At 30.0% G+C, this 24,197-nt stretch overlaps 1 protein-coding gene and 1 long non-coding RNA gene across 3 annotated transcripts in view; both read left to right on the top strand.

The window, feature by feature from the left end:
- Positions 1-24,197, top strand: part of LOC111688377 (myosin-I heavy chain) — a 1,083,699-nt gene that overhangs the window by 548,796 nt on the left and 510,706 nt on the right. The window lies entirely within an intron of this gene.
- LOC124419842 lies at positions 1,883-2,337 on the top strand. The gene is made up of 3 exons (XR_006940840.1): positions 1,883-2,084; positions 2,144-2,224; positions 2,287-2,337. It is a non-coding gene; the product is annotated as an uncharacterized LOC124419842 (long non-coding RNA).

Genomic DNA, 24,197 nt, shown 5'->3' on the forward strand with positions numbered 1-24,197 from the left:
AGCGTTAAATATCTGGGCGTTATCCTAGATAAAAAGTTATCTTGGAGTACATCTAAAGCCATTACTGGCCCATATGTTTGTAGAAAGGTCATAGGAACATGCTGGGGTTTAAATCCAATAAATGTTCACTGTCTCTTTGAGGTAGTTATTAAACCTATTATAAGGGGTAGTTAATATCGACCGCTAATAAATCCCTGACGTCTCTCAATGAGATGGCGAGACAAATCACCCTAATTTGGGTAAAGGGACACGGGATTTAGTACGGCAATAGTATTGTTGACACCTTGGCAAGGGCTGACACTATGATTAACAGACTTTTTTGGCGATCGATCCGAATTGTCAAATATTCAATTAGAAGGTCTTGATGCAGTCTAAATACACCCTACACCACACCAAAGAGAACGGCGTTTTTAATATTTCTTCCTTCCATAAAATTGGCCAATTGAAATTCTTTTAAAGAGGTACATGCTTAGAGTGGGTCGGTCTCTATGGACAAAAAGTCGTCTCAGTCACCCTAGGATTAAAGATATGTTAACATTTCCAAAAATATAAAAATTATTTTTCCAGATAATATGATGCAAATAGGCTGATATGTTTCATTTTACCAAGGACGAAGTTGTTTGAAAATGGATTAAATCAATTATTTCCCTAGCCCTCATACAACAGTACTCCCCGGATAGGGCTTTGGTCGTTAATAAACAATACAATTAGGATGAAATTCTGCATATATATTTTTTATATGAACATAAAACCCTCCACCAAATTTTAATAAGATCGGTCCATAATTGATCCTAGTTCCAGAAAATCAGTTTTTCATCAATAAAATAGTATATGGAAAGTAAGACAAAATTTAATATAAATTATATATTAAAAAATATATATTTTATATAATTTTTTTTAAACTTATTTAAAAATATGTAATTATTTAAAAGAATGGTTAATTTTTCACAATTTATAAAAATTAGTATAAACATTTTTAAAAAATGTCAAAAAAGAAACATACAAGTAGTTGTATGAAAAATATTTGTATGGAAAAAATATGAAAAACATCTTTATAAAACTTAAGGTACGTTCACACATATCAAATATTTGACGTTTTTTTATCAAATATTTGTTTGCTGTAATGTGAACACAAAATATTTTTGAAGAGCATGCAAAATATCAGCTGTTTTTCGTGAAACATTTTTATTTTTCAACCTACAAATATTTTCTTAGTGTGAACAAAATGTGAACACCAAACATGAAACATTTTTGTTAAACAAATCAAATCATTAAACGAGCTCGAGGTCAAAGTTTTTCAATTTATTTATTTTCTTCAATATTTCGCCATCCAGTGGATAGCATCTTCAGGAATAAAATGAGTAACAATAAACAAACAATAAAAACACGTCACAATGCTTTTACATATAATATTGCACAATGCTTTTACATATTGAGTGCAATATTATATCGACGCCTCCATTCTATAACGTTCTAAGTGTACTTAGAACGTTTTTAATGTTCTTGCATTTTCGTATTCTACGTTCTCTAATTTAAATACTGTCAAAATTTGGTTAAGATGGGCCGATCCGTTCCGAAGCTATAAGCATAAATATACTTAGACTACACATGTAGTCGTAAAAGTGTTCCATTCTATAATGTAGTAAGTACACTTAGAATACTTTGGCTTGGACAATTTTGAATTGACTTGAAAACTAAGTTGACTTAGTATGTTATAGAAGGGACATTTCTTAACGTTGTGTTTTCTATGTGTATTTGGTATGTTCAGTGTGCTTTTTTTAGTGTCTGTAAGTGTAGTTAAAAGGTTTTTCCCCGGATTAAAAAAATAATTTTGTGCGTGTAAGTGTACATAAGATGTTTTAGTTTGGAAAAAGTAGTCAACATTATCGGACACCTAATTTTTGTATTTTCGGATATATAATGATTTCGCGTGCAAGAAAAATGATAAATTTAGCACAAAATAACGTTAAAGGTATTATTTATTAGATTTCCGTATTATCTGATAAAATTAATAAGTTTTTTATTAGGAAATGGTGAATCAAAAATTATAAGTTCAATTTCATATAATTGTGAGGAAAGTGTTGGTAAGAAATTCACGACTTAACTTAAATGTTATGCTTATTTATATTGGATTTGTTTATAGGAAATAAGGAGCAAACTAGTCCAGCAAACGAAAAATCGTCTAAATTTGATAATGAAAATAGTGAAAATTCTTATTCACTAGGTATGTGATATATTTACATTAATATATTTTAATTATTTTATATTAAGTAATGAAGTTTTTAGAAGCATATCCCGGGAGTGGCTGCGAATACACATCAAATAATTCATCGGCAATAGGTATGTTTATAGACACTTTTTTATATAATTTATATTAAGCCATTTCCCGGCAGTTGCAGCGAATATAATCCGTCATGTACTTCGTCGGAAGCAGAATCAAATCCAGAGTTTAGTTCAATAACTCCAAAATTAAAAAAGAAAAAATTAAATTCCGAATTTGATACACCACCCGAAAACTTTTGCAAAAGACAAAGACGCCCAACCGAGTGGAAAAAATAAAGCAAAATATTTAAAAAACCATGGAATGGATCATTATAATAAAAAAGGTCAGTTTATACCAAAGAAAGAGTTAAAAGAAGGTTGCAAGGAATCTTGTAGAATGAGATGCTCACAAAGGCTGTCTAAAGATATAAGAACACAAATTTTTCAAAAATTTTATAAAAATGGCAGCAAAGAATTTCAATGGGCTTTCATAGCAAATTTAATAACACTGCACAAAAAAAGTTTGCACAAATATAGAAAATTCGCGAAAAAGTGAGTCAAGAAAGTACTTTTTAAGTTATGAAGAAAATGGAAATGAAATAAGAGAACAAGTCTGCAAACCCATGTTTATAAATACGTTGTCAATAAAAAATAAAATTGTATTCTCTATGTATGTATGGATTGCACGGAAACTACAAATCGATATTAATCACAAATCTTTAGAAAAGGGTCATACTCAAAATGAAGGCGATGGTGTTCATGCACTTATAGAGAAGTGTAAGAAAAATAAAAGAATATATACACCCACAGAATGGTACTCCGTGATAAGAAATGCTAAGAAAACACCGCCATTATACAATGTAATTGAAATGGACCATGATGATTTTTTGGAAAACGTAAAGATCTTTTATATCTGTGTGATCAAAATTTAATTCCAAAATTTTACCAAAATTTCTATAGACAACTTAATGGTTTTAATGGAAAAGAATATGTAGTCGTGTCAGATAATGACGACTAATTAATACAATATAGTTTCTACTTGTTTAACGTTATACTGAATTAATACTGTTTCTGTTATGTTTATTCTTATAATTATTTTTAAGTAACCTTGAATTTATGTTATAAATACTTTTTGTTTGAACTGAATTTTTTTATATATATTTATTTTAGTTTTTGTTTATGAATAAAGTTAATTTAAAAAAAATAATAGTTTTTTTGTATAACATTTTAACTAAGAATTCGTCTATGTAGGAAAATATAATTTTCAAAAATTTTGGTCCAAACTAAAATATTTTATATATACTTAAGTGATTAACTTAAAAACAATAAACCTATCAAAAACATGCTAAGTATACTTAGACGACCAATGTCATTTTTAGCTTTGATCCAATTAAAATTTATAAATTTAGACAAATACTATAAAAATTCTACTCAAATTCTACAAAAAAATGTGAAAGAACAAATGGCGTATCATATAAAGTTTACGAGATATCGCGTGAAAACTTTGAAAGCTCATAAATTAAAACTCTCTTTTTCGACTTAGAACGTTATAGAATGGAGGCGTCGATATGTAAAAGCATTGTGACGTGTTTTTATTGTTTGTTTAGTGTTACTCATTTTATTCCTGAAGATGCTATCCAGTGGATGGCGAAATATTGAAGAAAATAAATAAATAAATTGAAAAACTTTGACCTCGAGCTCGTTTAATGATTTGATTTGAAGAAATTGAAAGGTCGAATAATATATTAATATTAAATTTTTGTTAAACGTTAAAGAAACTATATAATAATATTTTTTACGATTTCATAGAAATTTCTGCCTAAAAACAAAAAATTAAATACATTTTTATTTCATAATGTGCTTAAAATGAGTATTTCTATTTTGACGTTTTGTTTGAAGAAACAAAGCCAAACACAATTCAATACAAATAGTAAAAGTTTGTTTGCCCGGTGTTCACATTACAACAAATAATTTCGTAAAGCAATTGACGGATAAAACAGTAAAAAACAAGATTTTGTTTGGAGGCAAGGTTTACAAAATATCTCAGTTTTTAATAAAATTTGGTACAATTGGCTTTTTATGAATTTTAGCTACGCACAGTGGGGCAGAATCGAAATTTTTTGGAAATAAATCTGGCATTTCTAAACGGCTGATCCGATCGCGATAAAATTTGGCGTTAGGGTAACTACGACATGTAGAATTTTTAAACTCGTGCCATTCTTTTTTGTTTTTCACCCAAATACAAATACTTTTATATTTTCTGAAAGCGCTCGACGAGATCTTGAAAAAACATGCTTGGAAATACTAATTATCTCTTATAATATCTGAGTTATAGACATTAAAAAATTTACCATACCAAGGTATGGTAAATACCTTGGTCCGCCTTTTTTTGAATATTGGGCGTAATTTTGGACCAAATGGACTTTTGAATTTTTTCTTGTTAGTTAGACAACTTCCAATAATTCCAAAAAGTTTCAGATCGATATCATTTACAGATCCAAAAATATACGTTTTTTAATTCAAAAATTCAAAATTTTTTAGATTTTTGCCGTTTTTTTGCCAAAAATGTGTCTTAACTTTTTTACTAATAAAATAAAATTTTCTTTAAGAACATATAACAATTTTATAGTTTTCTAAAAGGTATCTTTACGCAGAATGCTTTATCCTATTTTTGAAAATGTTGCCAGCGCGTCCTTCCGAATATGACCTATTTTTTATCAAAACTTCAACTTTGGGCGACATCTTCTAAAATCCCAAAGCTGGGATCAGAAAACTGAAAGCAGTTTTGAAAACCTCAATATGTTTTATATTTACTCCAAAAGTATTTTTCCAGCCCTGAAAGAAATGTAGACCCTATGGGCAAAAAAGTAAAAAATCCCATTTTTGGATTTTCATTCCTGTTTTTAGGAATTGCGGGATGCCCTTTGATCTTTTCAATTTTTCTTATTTGAAATGACAAATTTAACAATCATTGAAAATTTCAATGAGTTTTGTTCATAAATAAAGATTTTGTCATATATTACATATTTATTAAATATCTGAAACTATGATTTATATCAAAATTTTAATAGGTCGCAGATAGCTACAACAATTTAGTCTATATTTATCCCTTAATATCTTTTTTTAGTTAGATATGGATATTCTCGACCCTTTACAAAAAATTTCAACCCCATAAATCAATTACATTTAAAAATATGTTCATTTAAACCTGTATCCTTTAATTTCATATTTTAGTATTAAATATGACAGAACATATTTAAATCTTATATTTAACTATTTTCTATTTGTTTGCTTATCCTTATAATTGAAAGGTCCTATTATGCTTAAATTTTCAGAAATTTATAACTATTTTTTACCTAAATTTTTTCGACAGATCATTTCGTTCTGTTTCGTTTATGATCATGTAGGTAAAAATATACAGGTGATGATAATTTCGATTCATTCATTAATAAGAAATATCAATGACTGAATTACAGGTTATAGTAATATAGTGCTAAATGTTAAAGGTAGACAATTCGTAATACCTGTATCGGATATGACAAGAATTGGTATATAAGTAAACTTCTCAGATTTTAAGTATCATATAAATCTACAATGAAGATTACATTAAAGTACGAAGAGTTGTTTTCCGTTTTATGGAGTGTATCTTCAAAAGGTCCAGAAAGAATTGAATACATTTCAAATTATATAAAAACTACATATAGTAGAAAAGTAGAGAAACTTTTTGGTGTAAACAGTAAGTCTGTGGATGGAAATCAAAAGAAATTTCGATTAAAATTTTGTAGTTGGATGGAAACTACTACGGAAATCTCAACTTACAACACATCAACAGGAGCGCCTTGAAAGTCATACGAAGACTTATGTTCAACGTCAAAAAATGAGGATCACACAAAAACTTTTTTCAATCTCAAATGAGGAAATTGCAGATACATTTAACGAAATGCTGAAACAGGAAAACCAACCTATGGATGCCATACATATTGCAACTATTCTTCCTAATGCATCACCAAAACTACTTAAGCGAATTGTGGAAAGTATAACAACTCCAACATCACAATCAAATTTTACTGAAGAGGAAGCAATAGCGCTTATGTTGGAACTGGGTCTCAGTCGAAATAACTAACAAGAAAAAATTCAAAAGTCCATTTGGTCCAAAATTACGCCCAATATTCAAAAAAAGGCGGACCAAGGTATTTACCATACCTTGGTATGGTAAATTTTTTAATGCCTATAACTCAGATATTATAAGAGATAATTAGTATTTCCAAGCATGTTTTTTCAAGATCTCGTCGAGCGCTTTCAGAAAATATAAAAGTCTTTGTATTTGGGTGAAAAACAAAAAAGAATGGCACGAGTTTAAAAATTCTACATGTCGTAGTTAGCCTAACGCCAAATTTTATCCCGTTCGGATCAGCCGTTTAAAAATGCCAGATTTATTTCCAAAAAATTTCGATTCTGCCCCACTGTGCGTAGCTAAAATTCATAAAAAGCCAATTGTACCAAATTTTATTAAAAACTGAGATATTTTGTAAACCTTGCCTGCAAACAAAATCTTGTTTTTTTACTGTTTTATCCGTCAATTGCTTTACGAAATTATTTGTTGTAATGTGAACACCGGGCAAAAAAACTTTTACTATTTGTATTGAATTGTGTTTGGCTTTGTTTCTTCAAACAAAACGTCAAAATAGAAATACTCATTTTAAGCACATTATGAAATAAAAATGTATTTAATTTTTTGTTTTTAGGCAGAAATTTCTATGAAATCGTAAAAAATATTATTATATAGTTTTTTTAACGTTTAACAAAAATGTTTCATGTTTGGTGTTCACATTTTGTTCACACTAAGAAAATATTTGTAGGTTGAAAAATAAAAATGTTTCACGATAAACAGCTGATATTTTGCATGCTCTTCAAAAATATTTTGTGTTCACATTACAGCAAACAAATATTTGATAAAAAAACGTCAAATATTTGATAGGTGTGAACGTACCTTAAGTTTTATAAAGATGTTTTTCATATTTTTTCCATACAAATATTTTTCATACAACTACTTGTATGTTTCTTTTTTGACAATTTTTAAAAATGTTTATACTAATTTTTATAAAATGTGATAAATTAACCATTCTTTTAAATAATTACATATTTTTAAATAAGTTTAAAAAAAAATTATATGAAATATATATTTTTTAATATATAATTTATAATAAATTTTGTCTTACTTTCCATATACTATTTGAGCAATTTATTGATGAAAAACTAATTTTCTGGAACTAGGATCAATTATGGACCGATCTTATTAAAATTTAGTGGAGGGTTTTATGTTCATATAAAAAATAGATATGCAGAATTTCATCCTAATTGTATTGTTTATTAACGACCAAAGCCCTATCCGGGGAGTACTGTTGTATGAGGGCTAGGAAAATAATTGATTTAATCCATTTTCAAACAACTTCGTCCTTGGTAAAATGAAACATATCAGCCTATTTGCATCATATTATCTGGAAAAATAATTTTTATATTTTTGGAAATGTTAACATATCTTTAATCCTAGGGTGACTGAGACGGTTTTTGTCCATAGAGACCGACCCACTCTAAGCATGTACCTCTTCAAAAGAATTTCAATTGGCTAATTTTATGGACGGAAGAAATATTAAAAACGCCGTTCTCTTTGGTGTGGTGTAGGGTGTATTTAGACTGCATCAAGACCTTCTAATTGAATATTTGACAATTCGGATCGATCGCCAAAAAAGTCTGTTAATCATAGTGTCAGCCCTTGCCAAGGTGTCAACAATACTATTGCCATACTAAATCCCGTGTCCCTTTACCCAAATTAGGGTGATTTGTCTCGCCATCTCATTGAGAGACGTCAGGGATTTATTAGCGGGCGATATTAACTACCCCTTATAATAGGTTTAATAACTACCTCAAAGAGACAGTGAACATTTATTGGATTTATACCCCAGCATGTTCCTATGACCTTTCTACAAACACATGGGCCAGTAATGGCTTTAGATTTACTCCAAGATAACTTTTTATCTAGGATAACGCCCAGATATTTAACGCTGTCCGAGAGCATTAATAACGCAAGGAAGAGGAAATAAAAGAATATTGTATTCACCAGAGAATAGCAGAAGTTCCGACATTCAACGCTCCACGAGCTAATGATCCTTAGTGCTTGTTCTAGTCTTTGAGATATAGTTTCAAGATAATCTCCTGACACCGCCTTCGCTACGTCATCGGCATAGGCGACTTTTTTGTAGCCAAGAGAGTCTAGTTTTACCTGAATATAAAAGGCTTGAGTGACTGATTGACTGACTGATTCATAATCGCCCATCTCAAACCGTTAAAGCTAGAGTCATGAAATTTTGGTTATAGTTTCCTTTGGTATTGTATAGATCCACTAAGAACGGAACTATGAATTGGTTTAAAAAGGGTAAAATTGATATCCTTAATATCTCCCAAAGAAACAAATATATAAATGAAATTCGAAATATATCCTCTTTTATATAAGAAAATAATTGATAGATGTTAAATCTGATAGGATTATCTGTTAAACAAATAATCATGCAAAAAAAAAATTTATTTTAATTAAATCTAGAAATCCCATTGATACTTTTTTTTAAAATTTGAGTAATGAATTTTGTACTTTTTTTAAATATCCATATATATTTTTAATATCAAAGTTTAATGTCGAATATATTCGACATTCGAAACACTGTCACTAAAAAGTACCACCAATGTTTTTCATAAATATTATTTTGTAAAATTTTCTTACACTTATATCAACACAATAGTCCATTGTAATGTCGAATATATTCGATAAAACCACGGAAAGGGTTAAGGCTAATATAAATAACATAGCACAGTGGGGCAGAATCGATTTTTTTTGGAAATAAATCTGACGGCTGATACGATCGGGATAAAATTTGGCGTGAGCGTAGCCAAGGATTATTCGAGTTTAAGTTTTGATGATGAACCCTGCAGATGCCCCATGGACGGGGCATGATTATAAACGAAACAGAACGAAATGATCTGTCGAAAAAATTTAGGTAAAAAATAGTTATACATTTCTGAAAATTTAAGCATAATAGGACCTTTCAATTATAAGGATAAGCAAACAAATAGAAAATAGTCCGCTTATGACCCTTTTTTTATCAAAACTTCAAATTTGGGCGACATGTTCTAAAATCCCATAGCTGGGATCTGAAAACTGAAAGCAGTTTGGAAAACCTCAATATGTTTTATATTTACTCCAAAAGTATTTTCCCAGCCCTGAAAGAAATGTGGACCCTATGGACAAAAAAGTAAAAATCCCATTTTTGGGATTTTTATTCCTATTTTTAAGAATTGCGGGATGCCCTTTGACCTTTTCAATTTTTTTTTGCATTTTCTTATTTGAAATGACAAATTTAACAAGCGTTGAAAATTTCACTGAGTTTTGTTCATAAATAAAGATTTTGTCATATATTAAATTTTTAAAACTATGATTTATATCAAAATTTTAATAGGGTCGCAGATAGCTACAACAATTTAGTCCATATTTATCCCTTAATATCATTTTTTAGTTAGATATAGAAATTCTCGACCCTTTACAAAAAATTTCAAGCCAATATCTCAATTACATTCAAAAAACATGTTCATTTAAACCTGTGTCCTTTAATTTCATCTTTTACATATTTTAGTATTAAGTATGACAGAACATACATTTGGTGTTGAATAAAATATTTGGACAATTTTTAAAAATTATTTAGTTAATTGTTTTATTAAAGACTATAACATTGTATATACAATAAAAAAATTATACTTTTATTATGAGCCACGCACAACAACACCTAAATCACCCCACACAAACCACCTTTCCCGCCCACCGAAATATAAAACACAATTTAATACAATACCATCAGTTAGTATAATAGCTTTTTTTTTGAACTGTTTATCTTAAACATAATACAATTAATTCTTACAACCTACTTATATAGTTAATTCCTAACACTACTTATTTTCTATAAAATAATCTGTCATATCGGTATACATATCCAGAAGGTAATATAAGTCCTTTAAATCTTCCTTGTTTTCAGATGATAGAGTTTCATAACAAGTCCATCTTTTTCGCATAGTTGAAAGAACAGGATCAGAAGATAGAAGTAAACTATTAAAAATATCTTCATTCTGTGATTGCCTGGAGCATTTTCTTGAGCTGAATAGTTGAACATGCTTAAAATCTCGATTCCTCGCTTCCTGGGCTTCTTCTGTTAACTCTCCAAGTGGAAGAATATTCGATTCAATTATTATTTGACCATGACACAATACTTTGTGTACTGTTGGTGTTAGTACCACTATGGATACAGAAATTCAAGTGATTTAGAAATTTCAGATGTATATTCCCCAAATCGATTTCCATTAATTTTATGTTTACTATTCAGTGCCATTAAAATAGTGTTAACTCTTCGAAGCAATTCCTTGTCGATTCCAGTTATTTTTGAAGTAATTTCAAAATCACTAAAAAACCTTCTCGCCGTATTTGTACATTTGTACTACCGCAACTTGGAAGTAGTTTGTCGATGTTTAATCCCATCTGAACTTTAAATTCTTTTTGGATTCTGCTTTTTTCCGCAGCTCTCAGTTCTTTCAATTCTTCATTATTTTTTGTTGATTTAGTAAGATTCTCTGGCACACTTCTATATTTGAGGTCGTATGCTATGTGTAAAAAGTAATCCAAAAATCGTATTCTGGCATGAAGTGGTGAAATTCCGAAAGACAGGACTTCTTTATTAATACTTCTGCTTTTTTTTATATTTGTTATGGCATTGCTGACCTTTCCATCAATCATTGTTAAGCTTAGCTAATAGAGAATTCCTTTATTTTTATGCAAATGGGCTCCTGTGCATTTACTTCATCTTTTAAATATTCCACTAAATATTTTGTTGTTTTCTCCTTTATATATTCAAATCCAATGGGTCTACAAAAATTTTTTGAACCCGGAGTTGTATTGATCCATATATCTTCAAATGAATTTCCGATGCTTGACGATGATGGATTAAGGGAATATGAACGAATTCGTAATGGCACTAATAATGACATAAATATACTTTTGTAGTCTGCTAATGTCCGATTTCCACAAGCTTGTTTGTATTCTGGAAGTGCTGATAAACCGTCACATCCCCACTTACACATTTAGCCAACATCACAGTTATGAATTTTCCTTAGTTGCTCTTCTGAAAAGTCTGACACAATTCTTGATGATGTGTTTTCTACAAAAATTGTTTGAACCCGGAGTTGTATTGACCCATATATCTTCAAATGAATTTCCGATGCTTGACGATGATGGATCAAGGGAATATGAACGAATTCGTAATGGCACTAATGATGACATAAATATACTTTTGTAGTCTGCTAATGTCCGACTTCCACAAGCTTGTTTGTATTCTGGAAGTGCTGATAAACCGTCACATCCCCACTTACACTTTAAGACAACATCACAGTTATGAATTTTCCTTAGTTGCTCTTCTGAAAAGTCTGACACAATTTTTGATGTTGTGTTTTCGAGCAAAGAAGATATATCAATACAAGCTTCCACATCATTAACAGCAATAGGTGATGGTAGGATAGTTTGTTTTTTTTTTCTTGGATCGCCTTGTATGGTGGTAATATATTGTGTCCTTTTTCATGCAGAGCTTTCCTTAATATTTGGTACTTATTTCGACTGAGACCCAGTTCCAACATAAGCGCTATTGCTTCCTCTTCAGTAAAATTTGATTGTGATGTTGGAGTTGTTATACTTTCCACAATTCGCTTAAGTCGTTTTGGTGATGCATTAGGAAGAATAGTTGCAATATGTATAACATCCATAGGTTGGTTTTCCTGTTTCAGCATTTCGTTAAATGTATCTGCAATTTCCTCATTTGAGATTGAAAAAAGTTTTTGTGTGATCCTCATTTTTTTGACGTTGAACATAAGTCTTCGTATGACTTTCAAGGCGCTCCTGTTGATGTGTTGTAAGTTAAGATTTCCGTAGTAGTTTCCATCCAACTACAAAATTTTAATCGAAATTTCTTTTGATTTCCATCCACAGACTTACTGTTTACACCAAAAAGTTTCTCTACTTTTCTACTATATGTAGTTTTTATATAATTTGAAATGTATTCAATTCTTTCTGGTCCTTTTGAAGATACACTCCATAAAACGGAAAACAACTCTTCGTACTTTAATGTAATCTTCATTGTAGATTTATATGATACTTAAAATCTGAGAAGTTTACTTATATACCAATTCTTGTCATATCCGATACAGGTATTCCAAAGTAAAAAATTACGAATTGTCTACCTTTAACATTTAGCATTTACTATAACCTGTAATTCAGTCATTGATATTTCTTATTAATGAATGAATCGAAATTATCATCACCTGTATATTTTTACCTACATGATCATAAACGAAACAGAACGAAGGATAAATATGGACTAAATTGTTGTAGCTATCTGCGACCCTATTAAAATTTTGATATAAATCATAGTTTTAGAAATTTAACAAATATGTAATATATGACAAAATCTTTATTTATGAACAAAACTCAATGAAATCTTCACTCCGGGTTCAAAAAATTTTTGTAGACCCATTGGATTTGAATATATAAAGGAGTCAAAGAAAACAACAAAATATTTAGTGGAATATTTAAAAGATGAAATAAATGCACAGGAGCCCATTTGCATAAAAATAAAGGAATTCTCTATCAGCTAAGCTTAACAATGATTGATGGAAAGGTCAGCAATGCCATAACAAATATAAACAAAAGCAGAAGTATTAATGAAGAAGTCCTGTCTTTTGGAATTTCACCACTTCATGCCAGAATACGATTTTTGGATTACTTTTTACACATAGCATACGACCTCAAATTTAGAAGTGTGCCAGAGAATCTTACTAAATCAACAAAAAATAATGAAGAATTGAAAGAACTGAGAGCTGCGGAATAAAGCAGAATCCAAAAAGAATTTAAAGTTCAGATGGGATTAAACATCGACAAACTACTTCCAAGTTGCGGTAGTACAAATGTACAAATACGGCGAGAAGGTTTTTTAGTGATTTTGAAATTACTTCAAAAATAACTGGAATCGACAAGGAATTGCTTCGAAGAGTTAACACTATTTTAATGGCACTGAATAGTAAACATAAAATTAATGGAAATCGATTTGGGGAATATACATCTGAAATTTCTAAATCACTTGAATTTCTGTATCCATAGAGGGTACTAACACCAACAGTACACAAAGTATTGTGTCATGGTCAAATAATAATTGAATCGAATATTCTTCCACTTGGAGAGTTAACAGAAGAAGCCCAGGAAGCGAGGAATCGAGATTTTAAGCATGTTCAACTATTCAGCTCAAGAAAATGCTCCAGGCAATCACAGAATGAAGATATTTTTAATAGTTTACTTCTATCTTCTGATCCTGTTCTTTCAACTATGCGAAAAAGATGGACTTGTTATGAAACTCTATCATCTGAAAACAAGGAAGATTTAAAGGACTTATATTACCTTCTGGATATGTATACCGATATGACAGATTATTTTATAGAAAATAAGTAGTGTTAGGAATTAACTATATAAGTAGGTTGTAAGAATTAATTGTATTATGTTTAAGATAAACAGTTCAAAAAAAAAGCTATTATACTAACTGATGGTATTGTATTAAATTGTGTTTTATATTTCGGTGGGCGGGAAAGGTGGTTTGTGTGGGGTGATTTAGGTGTTGTTGTGCGTGGCTCATAATAAAAGTATAATTTTTTTATTGTATATACAATGTTATAGTCTTTAATAAAACAATTAACTAAATAATTTTTAAAAATTGTCCAAATATTTTATTCAACACCAAATGTATGTTCTGTCATACTTAATACTAAAATATGTAAAAGATGAAATTAAAGGACACAGGTTTAAATGAACATGTTTTTTGAATGTAATTGAGATATTGGCTTGAAATTTTTTGTAAAGGGTCGAGAATTTCTATATCTAACTAAAAAATGATATTAAGGGATAAATATGGACTAAATTGTTGTAGCTATCTGCGACCCTATTAAAATTTTGATATAAATCATAGTTTTAAAAATTTAATATATGACAAAATCTTTATTTATGAACAAAACTCAGTGAAATTTTCAACGCTTGTTAAATTTGTCATTTCAAATAAGAAAATGCAAAAAAAAATTGAAAAGGTCAAAGGGCATCCCGCAATTCTTAAAAATAGGAATAAAAATCCCAAAAATGGGATTTTTACTTTTTTGTCCATAGGGTCCACATTTCTTTCGGGCTGGGAAAATACTTTTGGAGTAAATATAAAACATATTGAGGTTTTCCAAACTGCTTTCAGTTTTCAGATCCCAGCTATGGGATTTTAGAACATGTCGCCCAAATTTGAAGTTTTGATAAAAAAAGGGTCATAAGCGGACTATTTTCTATTTGTTTGCTTATCCTTATAATTGAAAGGTCCTATTATGCTTAAATTTTCAGAAATGTATAACTATTTTTTACCTAAATTTTTTCGACAGATCATTTCGTTCTGTTTCGTTTATAATCATGCCCCGTCCATGGGGCATCTGCAGGGTTCATCATCAAAACTTAAACTCGAATAATCCTTGGCTACGCTCACGCCAAATTTTATCCCGATCGTATCAGCCGTCAGATTTATTTCCAAAAAAAATCGATTCTGCCCCACTGTGCTATGTTATTTATATTAGCCTTAACCCTTTCCGTGGTTTTATCGAATATATTCGACATTACAATGGACTATTGTGTTGATATAAGTGTAAGAAAATTTTACAAAATAATATTTATGAAAAACATTGGTGGTACTTTTTAGTGACAGTGTTTCGAATGTCGAATATATTCGACATTAAACTTTGATATTAAAAATATATATGGATATTTAAAAAAAGTACAAAATTCATTACTCAAATTTTAAAAAAAAGTATCAATGGGATTTCTAGATTTAATTAAAATAAATTTTTTTTTTGCATGATTATTTGTTTAACAGATAATCCTATCAGATTTAACATCTATCAATTATTTTCTTATATAAAAGAGGATATATTTCGAATTTCATTTATATATTTGTTTCTTTGGGAGATATTAAGGATATCAATTTTACCCTTTTTAAACCAATTCATAGTTCCGTTCTTAGTGGATCTATACAATACCAAAGGAAACTATAACCAAAATTTCATGACTCTAGCTTTAACGGTTTGAGATGGGCGATTATGAATCAGTCAGTCAATCAGTCACTCAAGCCTTTTATATTCAGGTAAAACTAGACTCTCTTGGCTACAAAAAAGTCGCCTATGCCGATGACGTAGCGAAGGCGGTGTCAGGAGATTATCTTGAAACTATATCTCAAAGACTAGAACAAGCACTAAGGATCATTAGCTCGTGGAGCGTTGAATGTCGGAACTTCTGCTATTCTCTGGTGAATACAATATTCTTTTATTTCCTCTTCCTTGCGTTATTAATGCTCTCGGACAGCGTTAAATATCTGGGCGTTATCCTAGATAAAAAGTTATCTTGGAGTACATCTAAAAGCCATTACTGGCCCATGTGTTTGTAGAAAGGTCATAGGAACATGCTGGGGTATAAATCCAATAAATGTTCACTGTCTCTTTGAGGTAGTTATTAAACCTATTATAAGGGGTAGTTAATATCGCCCGCTAATAAATCCCTGACGTCTCTCAATGAGATGGCGAGACAAATCACCCTAATTTGGGTAAAGGGACACGGGATTTAGTATGGCAATAGTATTGTTGACACCTTGGCAAGGGCTGACACTATGATTAACAGACTTTTTTGGCGATCGATCCGAATTGTCAAATATTCAATTAGAAGGTCTTGATGCAGTCTAAAACTACACCCTACACCACACCAAAGAGAACGGCGTTTTAATATTTCTTCCGTCCATAAAATTAGCCAATTGAAATTCTTTTGAAGAGGTACATGCTTAGAGTGGGTCGGTCTCTATGGACAAAAAGTCGTCTCAGTCACCCTAGGATTAAAGATATGTTAACATTTCCAAAAATATAAAAATTATTTTTCCAGATAATATGATGCAAATAGGCTGATATGTTTCATTTTACCAAGGACGAAGTTGTTTGAAAATGGATTAAATCAATTATTTCCCTAGCCCTCATACAACAGTACTCCCCGGATAGGGCTTTGGTCGTTAATAAACAATACAATTAGGATGAAATTCTGCATATATATTTTTTATATGAACATAAAACCCTCCACCAAATTTTAATAAGATCGGTCCATAATTGATCCTAGTTCCAGAAAATCAGTTTTTCATCAATAAATTGCTCAAATAGTATATAGAAAGTAAGACAAAATTTAATATAAATTATATATTAAAAAATATAAATTTTATATAATTTTTTTTAAACTTATTTAAAAATATGTAATTATTTAAAAGAATGGTTAATTTTTCACATTTTATAAAAATTAGTATAAACATTTTTAAAAAATGTCAAAAAAGAAACATACAAGTAGTTGTATGAAAAATATTTGTATGGAAAAAATATGAAAAACATCTTTATAAAACTTAAGGTACGTTCACACCTATCAAATATTTGACGTTTTTTATCAAATATTTGTTTGCTGTAATGTGAACACAAAATATTTTTGAAGAGCATGCAAAATATCAGCTGTTTTTCGTGAAACATTTTTATTTTTCAACCTACAAATATTTTCTTAGTGTGAACAAAATGTGAACACCAAACATGAAACATTTTTGTTAAACGTTAAAGAAACTATATAATAATATTTTTTACGATTTCATAGAAATTTCTGCCTAAAAACAAAAAATTAAATACATTTTTATTTTATAATGTGCTTAAAATGAGTATTTCTATTTTGACGTTTTGTTTGAAGAAACAAAGCCAAACACAATTCAATACAAATAGTAAAAGTTTGTTTGCCCGGTGTTCACATTACAACAAATAATTGCGTAAAGCAATTGACGGATAAAACAGTAAAAAAACAAGATTTTGTTTGCAGGCAAGGTTTACAAAATATCTCAGTTTTTAATAAAATTTGGTACAATTGGCTCTTTATGAATTTTAGCTACGCACAGTGGGGCAGAATCGAAATTTTTGGAAATAAATCTGGCATTTCTAAACGGCTGATCCGAACGGGATAAAATTTGGCGTTAGGCTAACTACGACATGTAGAATTTTTAAACTCGTGCCATTCTTTTTTGTTTTTCACCCAAATACAAAGACTTTTATATTTTCTGAAAGCGCTCGATGAGATCTTGAAAAAACATGCTTGGAAATACTAATTATCTCTTATAATATCTGAGTTATAGACATTAAAAAATTTACCATACCAAGGTATGGTAAATACCTTGGTCCGCCTTTTTTTGAATATTGGGCGTAATTTTGGACCAAATGGACTTTTGATTTTTTTCTTGTTAGTTAGACAACTTCCAATAATTCCAAAAAGTTTTAGATCAATATCATTTACAGATCCAAAAATATACGTTTTTTAATTTAAAAATTCAAAAATTTTTAGATTTTTGCCAAAAATGTGTCTTAACTTTTTTACTAATAAAATAAAATTTTCTTGAAGAACATATAACAATTTTATAGTTTTCTAAAAGGTATCTTTACGCAGAACGCTTTATCCTATTTTTGAAAATGTTGCCACCGCGTCCTTCCGAATATGACCTATTTTTTATCAAAACTTCAACTTTGGGCGACATCTTCTAAAATCCCAAAGCTGGGATCAGAAAACTGAAAGCAGTTTTGGAAACCTCAATATGTTTTATATTTACTCCAAAAGTATTTTCCCAGCCCTGAAAGAAATGTAGACCCTATGGGCAAAAAAGTAAAAAATCCCATTTTTGGATTTTCATTCCTGTTTTTAGGAATTGCGGGATGCCCTTTGACCTTTTCAATTTTTCTTATTTGAAATGACAAATTTAACAAGCATTGAAAATTTCACTGAGTTTTGTTCATAAATAAAGATTTTGTCATATATTACATATTTATTAAATATCTGAAACTATGATTTATATCAAAATTTTAATAGGGTCGCAGATAGCTACAACAATTTAGTCTATATTTATCCCTTAATATCTTTTTTTAGTTAGATATGGAAATTCTCGACTCTTTACAAAAAATTTCAACCCAATAAATCAATTACATTTAAAAATATGTTCATTTAAACCTGTATCCTTTAATTTCATATTTTAGTATTAAATATGACAGAACATATTTAAATCTTATATTTAACTATTTTCTATTTGTTTGCTTATCCTTATAATTGAAAGGTCCTATTATGCTTAAATTTTCAGAAATTTATAACCATTTTTTACCTAAATTTTTTCGACAGATCATTTCGTTCTGTTTCGTTTATGATCATGTAGGTAAAAATATACAGGTGATGATAATTTCGATTCATTCATTAATAATAAATATCAATGACTGAATTACAGGTTATAGTAATATAATGCTAAATGTTAAAGGTAGACAATTCGTAATTTTTTACTTTGGAATACCTGTATCGGATATGACAAGAATTGGTATATAAGTAAACTTCTCAGATTTAAAGTATCATATAAATCTACAATGAAGATTACATTAAAGTACTTATATACAATGTTATAGTCTTTAATAAAATAATTAACTAAATAATTTTTAAAAATTGTCCAAATATTTTATTCAACACCAAATGTATGTTCTGTCATACTTAATACTAAAATATGTAAAAGATGAAATTAAAGGACACAGGTTTAAATGAACATATTTTTTTAATGTAATTGAGATATTGGCTTGAAATTTTTTGTAAAGGGTCGAGAATTTCCATATCTAACTAAAAAATGATATTAAGGGATAAATATGGACTAAATTGTTGTAGCTATCTGCGACCCTATTAAAATTTTGATATAAATCATAGTTTTAAAAATTTAACAAATATGTAATATATGACAAAATCTTTATTTATTAACAAAACTCAGTGAAATTTTCAACGCTTGTTAAATTTGTCATTTCAAATAAGAAAATGCAAAAAAATTGAAAAGGTCAAAGGGCATCCCGCAATTCTTAAAAATAGGAATAAAAATCCCAAAAATGGGATTTTTACTTTTTTGTCCATAGGGTCCACATTTCTTTCACTCTGCATGAAAAAGGACACAATATATTACCACCATACAAGGCGATCCAAGAAAAAAAAACAAACTATCCTACCATCACCTATTGCTGTTAATGATGTGGAAGCTTGTATTGATATATCTTCTTTGCTCGAAAACACAACATCAAAAATTGTGTCAGACTTTTCAGAAGAGCAACTAAGGAAAATTCATAACTGTGATGTTGTCTTAAAGTGTAAGTGGGGATGTGACGGTTTATCAGCACTTCCAGAATACAAACAAGCTTGTGGAAGTCGGACATTAGCAGACTACAAAAGTATATTTATGTCATCATTAGTGCCATTACGAATTCGTTCATATTCCCTTGATCCATCATCGTCAAGCATCGGAAATTCATTTGAAGATATATGGGTCAATACAACTCTCCGGTTCAAACAATTTTTGTAGAAAACACATCATCAAGAATTGTGTCAGACTTTTCAGAAGAGCAACTAAGGAAAATTCATAACTGTGATGTTGGCTAAATGTGTAAGTGGGGATGTGACGGTTTATCAGCACTTCCAGAATACAAACAAGCTTGTGGAAATCGGACATTAGCAGACTACAAAAGTATATTTATGTCATTATTAGTGCCATTACGAATTCGTTCATATTCCCTTAATCCATCATCGTCAAGCATCGGAAATTCATTTGAAGATATATGGATCAATACAACTCCGGGTTCAAAAAATTTTTGTAGACCCATTGGATTTGAATATATAAAGGAGTCAAAGAAAACAACAAAATATTTAGTGGAATATTTAAAAGATGAAGTAAATGCACAGGAGCCCATTTGCATAAAAATAAAGGAATTCTCTATTAGCTAAGCTTAACAATGATTGATGGAAAGGTCAGCAATGCCATAACAAATATAAACAAAAGCAGAAGTATTAATAAAGAAGTCCTGTCTTTTGGAATTTCACCACTTCATGCCAGAATACGATTTTTGGATTACTTTTTACACATAGCATACGACCTCAAATATAGAAGTGTGCCAGAGAATCTTACTAAATCAACAAAAAATAATGAAGAATTGAAAGAACTGAGAGCTGCGGAAAAAAGCAGAATCCAAAAAGAATTTAAAGTTCAGATGGGATTAAACATCGACAAACTACTTCCAAGTTGCGGTAGTACAAATGTACAAATACGGCGAGAAGGTTTTTTAGTGATTTTGAAATTACTGGAATCGACAAGGAATTGCTTCGAAGAGTTAACACTATTTTAATGGCACTGAATAGTAAACATAAAATTAATGGAAATCGATTTGGGGAATATACATCTGAAATTTATAAATTACTTGTATCTCTGTATCCATGGATAACAGTACACAAAGTATTGTGTCATGGTCAAATAATAATTGAATCGAATATTCTTCCACTTGGAGAGTTAACAGAAGAAGCCCAGGAAGCGAGGAATCGAGATTTTAAGCATGTTCAACTATTCAGCTCAAGAAAATGCTCCAGGCAATCACAGAATGAAGATATTTTTAATAGTTTACTTCTATCTTCTGATCCTGTTCTTTCAACTATGCGAAAAAGATGGACTTGTTATGAAACTCTATCATCTGAAAACGAGAAAGATTTAAAGGACTTATATTACCTTCTGGATATGTATACCGATATGACAGATTATTTTATAGAAAATAAGTAGTGTTAGGAATTAACTATATAAGTAGGTTGTAAGAATTAATTGTATTATGTTTAAGATATACAGTTCAAATAAGAAAAGCTATTATACTAACTGATGGTATTGTATTAAATTGTGTTTTATATTTCGGTGGGCGGGAAAGGTGGTTTGTGTGGGGTGATTTAGGTGTTGTTGTGCGTGGCTCATAATAAAAGTATAATTTTTTTATTGTATATACAATGTTATAGTCTTTAATAAAATAATTAACTAAATAATTTTTAAAAATTGTCCAAATATTTTATTCAACACCAAATGTATGTTCTGTCATACTTAATACTAAAATATGTAAAAGATGAAATTAAAGGACACAGGTTTAAATGTACATGTTTTTTGAATGTAATTGAGATATTGGCTTGAAATTTTTTGTAAAGGGTCGAGAATTTCTATATCTAACTAAAAAATGATATTAAGGGATAAATATGGACTAAATTGTTTTAGCTATCTGCGACCCTATTAAAATTTTGATATAAATCATAGTTTTAAAAATTTAACAAATATGTAATATATGACAAAATCTTTATTTATGAACAAAACTCAGTGAAATTTTCAACGCTTGTTAAATTTGTCATTTCAAATAAGAAAATGCAAAAAAAATTGAAAAGGTCAAAGGGCATCCCGCAATTCTTAAAAATAGGAATAAAAATCCCAAAAATGGGATTTTTACTTTTTTGTCCATAGGGTCCACATTTCTTTCAGGGCTGGGAAAATACTTTTGGAGTAAATATAAAACATATTGAGGTTTTCCAAACTGCTTTCAGTTTTCAGATCCCAGCTTTGGGATTTTAGAACATGTCGCCCAAATTTGAAGTTTTGATAAAAAAAGGGTCATAAGCGGACTATTTTCTATTTGTTTGCTTATCCTTATAATTGAAAGGTCCTATTATGCTTAAATTTTCAGAAATGTATAACTATTTTTTACCTAAATTTTTTCGACAGATCATTTCGTTCTGTTTCGTTTATAATCATGCCCCGTCCCTGGGGCATCTGCAGGGTTCATCATCAAAACTTAAACTCGAATAATCCTTGGCTACGCTCACGCCAAATTTTATCCCGATCGTATCAGCCGTCAGATTTATTTCCAAAAAAAATCGATTCTGCCCCGCTGTGCTATGTTATTTATATTAGCCTTAACCCTTTCCGTGGTTTTATCGAATATATTACAATGGACTATTGTATTGATATACATAAGTGTAAGAAAATTTTACAAAATAATATTTATGAAAAATATTGGTGGTACTTTTTAGTGACAGTGTTTCGAATGTCGAATATATTCGACATTAAACTTTGATATTAAAAATATATATGGATATTTAAAAAAAGTACAAAGTTCATTACTCAAAATTTTAAAAAAACGTATCAATAGGATTTCTAGATTTAATTAAAATAAAATTTTTATTTGCATGATTATTTGTTTAACAGATAATCCTATCAGATTTAACATCTATCAATTATTTTCTTATATAAAAGAGGATATATTTCGAATTTCATTTATATATTTGTTTCTTTGGGAGATATTAAGGATATCAATTTTACCCTTTTTAAACCAATTCATAGTTCCGTTCTTAGTGGATCTATACAATACCAAAGGAAACTATAACCAAAATTTCATGACTCTAGCTTTAACGGTTTGAGATGGGCGATTATGAATCAGTCAGTCAATCAGTCACTCAAGCCTTTTATATTCAGGTAAAACTAGACTCTCTTGGCTACAAAAAAGTCGCATATGCCGATGACGTAGCGAAGGCGGTGTCAGGAGATCATCTTGAAACTATATCTCAAAGACTAGAACAAGCACAAAGGATCATTAGCTCGTGGAGCGTTGAATGTCGGAACTTCTGCTATTCTCTGGTGAATACAATATTCTTTTATTTCCTCTTCCTTGCGTTATTAATGCTCTCGGACAGCGTTAAATATCTGGGCGTTATCCTAGATAAAAAGTTATCTTGGAGTAAATCTAAAGCCATTACTGGCCCATGTGTTTGTAGAAAGGTCATAGGAACATGCTGGGGTATAAATCCAATAAATGTTCACTGTCTCTTTGAGGTAGTTATTAAACCTATTATAAGGGGTAGTTAATATCGCCCGCTAATAAATCCCTGACGTCTCTCAATGAGATGGCGAGACAAATCACCCTAATTTGGGTAAAGGTGAAATATATATTTTTTAATATATAATTTATAATAAATTTTGTCTTACTTTCCATATACTATTTGAGCAATTTATTGATGAAAAACTAATTTTCTGGAACTAGGATCAATTATGGACCGATCTTATTAAAATTTAGTGGAGGGTTTTATGTTCATATAAAAAAATAGATATGCAGAATTTCATCCTAATTGTATTGTTTATTAACGACCAAAGCCCTATCGGGGAGTACTGTTGTATGAGGGCTAGGAAAATAATTGATTTAATCCATTTTCAAACAACTTCGTCCTTGGTAAAATGAAACATATCAGCCTATTTGCATCATATTATCTGGAAAAATAATTTTTATATTTTTGGAAATGTTAACATATCTTTAATCCTAGGGTGACTGAGACGGTTTTTGTCCATAGAGACCGACCCACTCTAAGCATGTACCTCTTCAAAAGAATTTCAATTGGCTAATTTTATGGACGGAAGAAATATTAAAAACGCCGTTCTCTTTGGTGTGGTGTAGGGTGTATTTAGACTGCATCAAGACCTTCTAATTGAATATTTGACAATTCGGATCGATCGCCAAAAAAGTCTGTTAATCATAGTGTCAGCCCTTGCCAAGGTGTCAACAATACTATTGCCGTACTAAATCCCGTGTCCCTTTACCCAAATTAGTGTGATTTGTCTCGCCATCTCATTGAGAGACGTCAGGGATTTATTAGCGGGCGATATTAACTACCCCTTATAATAGGTTTAATAACTACCTCTAAGAGACAGTGAACATTTATTGGATTTATACCCCAGCATGTTCCTATGACCTTTCTACAAACATATGGGCCAGTAATGGCTTTAGATGTACTCCAAGATAACTTTTTATCTAGGATAACGCCCAGATATTTAACGCTGTCCGAGAGCATTAATAACGCAAGGAAGAGGAAATAA

The sequence above is a fragment of the Lucilia cuprina genome, chromosome 4 (assembly GCF_022045245.1).
Source record: "Lucilia cuprina isolate Lc7/37 chromosome 4, ASM2204524v1, whole genome shotgun sequence".
NCBI lineage: Eukaryota > Metazoa > Arthropoda > Insecta > Diptera > Calliphoridae > Lucilia > Lucilia cuprina.